General features: G+C 45.2%; 1 protein-coding gene across 1 annotated transcript in view; it reads left to right on the plus strand.

Annotated features, from left to right (window-relative positions):
- Positions 1–2,500, plus strand: part of taf3 (TAF3 RNA polymerase II, TATA box binding protein (TBP)-associated facto) — a 68,271-nt gene that overhangs the window by 11,256 nt on the left and 54,515 nt on the right. The gene's annotated exons all lie outside the window — the stretch shown is intronic.

The following is a 2,500-nucleotide window of genomic DNA, read 5'->3' on the forward strand; positions in this document are numbered from 1 at the left end:
ACCGTTTACCACCCTGCTGTCTGTCTGTCACCTGTGTGTGTGTGTGTGTGTGTGTGTGTGTGTGTGTGTGTGTGTGTGTGTGTGTGTGTGTGTGTGTGTGTGTGTGTGTGTGTGTGTGTGTGTGTGTGTGTGTGTGTGTGTGTGTGTGTGTGTGTGTGTGTGTGTGTGTGTGTGTGTGTGTGGTAGCTGCTTACTTGTTGGCACATTGTGATTGACAGGTCAAGGATGGCTGCCTGCTGTATTCATCCAGGCGGCCCAACTCTCAGGCTCTCTCTCTGTGTGTGTGTGTGTGTGTGGGCGTGTGCCTGGTGTGTGTGTGTGTGTGTACATATGCGTGCGCTTGTGTGTTTGTGTCGTTGTCTGCCTTTCTGCATTTAAGCATCTTGTACCCAGAAATATTTCCGTACTAAAAAGCACATTTGAATGTGTGTGTTCAAAAGTTTGTTTGTCTCAGCACATCAGAGGGCATTTGTGTGTGTGTGTGTGTGTGTGTGTGTGTGTATCCTGCCAAGTGGCAAGGTCAGATGACCCAGAATCAGTCCTGTGGAGCAGACTGCCGTTTCCTGCCCATACTAACTCAAACCTGGTGTGTGTGTGTGTGTGTGTGTCTGAGTGTCTGAGACTGGACCAAGTCTACATGTACCCTGGTATGTCCGCTCTCTCCTTTTTCAATCGGCCATGTATGAAAATACTTCTCTCACCCTCTCTCTTTCCTTCTCTCTCTCTCTCTCTCTTCTCCTCCTCTCCCTTTCTCTCTCTCTCTCTCTGATACTCTTTCCCTCTTTCTTTGAGACCCCTTTGCTTTCGTCCTCACCCTTGCTGTTTTTCTGTCTCTCCCCACTCAGTAATCCTGTTTTACTGATACACTTCTGTGCTATGCCTTTTCACACACACACACACACACACACACACACACACACACACACACACACACACACACACACACACACACACACACAGACACACACACACACATTATTTCTCTCTCTCACATGCGTTCTCTTTCTCTCTCTCTCTCTCTCTCTCTCTCTCTCTCTCTCTCTCACACATACACACACACACACACACACACTTCTGTCCTTTCTAGCTCTTGCTCACTTTGTCACATATATATGTACATGCGCACACACACACACACACACACAAGTCTTTTTCTCTTAGCAGCGAGAGCTTTGGCGGTGAATAGCATTAGATTATCCATGTAGAGGCCTAATGGGAACGCCGAGCGATCCCAATCACCATCACGATCGGAATCACAATCATGCTGTTTGAGTTTGAGCGTACAGACGTGGGTGGGGTGGGGGGTTGGAAACAGGTTTCTAGAAACGGGGCTTTTGAACCAAGCCGTGCTACGCTAAAGTTACTCCACATCTCTGGAAAGGAAAGAGTTCCTTACGGAAGAAAGATATTTTTTTATCCTCCCCTCCTCTCCTTCCCCTCTCTCTCTCTCTATCTCTCTCCCTCCCTCCCTCTCTCTCTCTCTCTCTCTCTTTCGCGCTCCCCTGCCAGGCGGATATTGGCCGACTGGTGAATTAAAGATCAGTCGTTTTACATATAAATGTTTGGATGACCCGGCGTAGGGAGGGTTTCTCTTTCTCTTGTTTTTCTTTTTTTTTCTTTCTTTCTTTTTTTTTTTTTTCTCCCACATACTCTAAAATGCACACTGACATAAGCTTACATGGGTATGCACACACACACACACACACACACACACACACACACACACACACACACACACACACACACACACACACAAGCTCATGAGTAGACTCATGAGTATTTTTTAAAGTTCTGTTTTCATTTGGAAGTTTTTGTGGTTAGGGTTGGGGTGGTGGGGTAAGGGGGTTGGGGGTCATTGAACAACACAGCGACTCAGATCCTGCCTGTGTACACACACACACACACACACACACACACACACACACACACACACACACACACACACACACACACACACACACACAAACGCTCACATGCAGAGGCAATACTGTTTCCCCGCGTCTGCCATCTTAAGAAAGTGTAATTAGAATATTATTCTTTTATGGATGGAATCTGTGTGTGTGTGTGTGTGTGTGTGTGTGTGTGTGTGTCCGCGTGCCTTTTTCTTCCGTGGTCCTGCTGTTCTCCCGCTTCCCTTTGATACTCACTCTGATGTGGGATTTGGTGTTAAAGACTTTCTGTCTTTTCTTTTTAGTCTTTCTCCTTTATTCCCTTTTCTTATTTCTGTTCCGTTCACACCCCACCCACTTGTTTTCGCGCACCGGGAGTCTTCTGTTCTAAAGAAAGAAAAAAAATATTGATTTTTTTTTTCTGTTCTTCCGCCTCCTTTATGTTTTTTTTTTTTTTTTTTTGGCGTAATAATTTCTTCAGCGTTGCAGTGGCTCACTTTTCCCCTAAACTCACAGAACTGCTCGAGTTTTCTGAACATTTGTATTTTTTTATTTTTTTTTTTGTAGTCGGAAAATACTATTAAGTTCATGCTTTGTCTTCTTTTTTTAAC

Source organism: Alosa pseudoharengus, unplaced genomic scaffold (genome assembly GCF_046254945.1).
Source record: "Alosa pseudoharengus isolate Yale_2024_CS ecotype anadromous, Long Island Sound unplaced genomic scaffold, YU_APseudo_1.1 YU_APseudo_1.1_scf_20, whole genome shotgun sequence".
In the NCBI taxonomy this organism is placed as follows: domain Eukaryota; kingdom Metazoa; phylum Chordata; class Actinopteri; order Clupeiformes; family Clupeidae; genus Alosa; species Alosa pseudoharengus.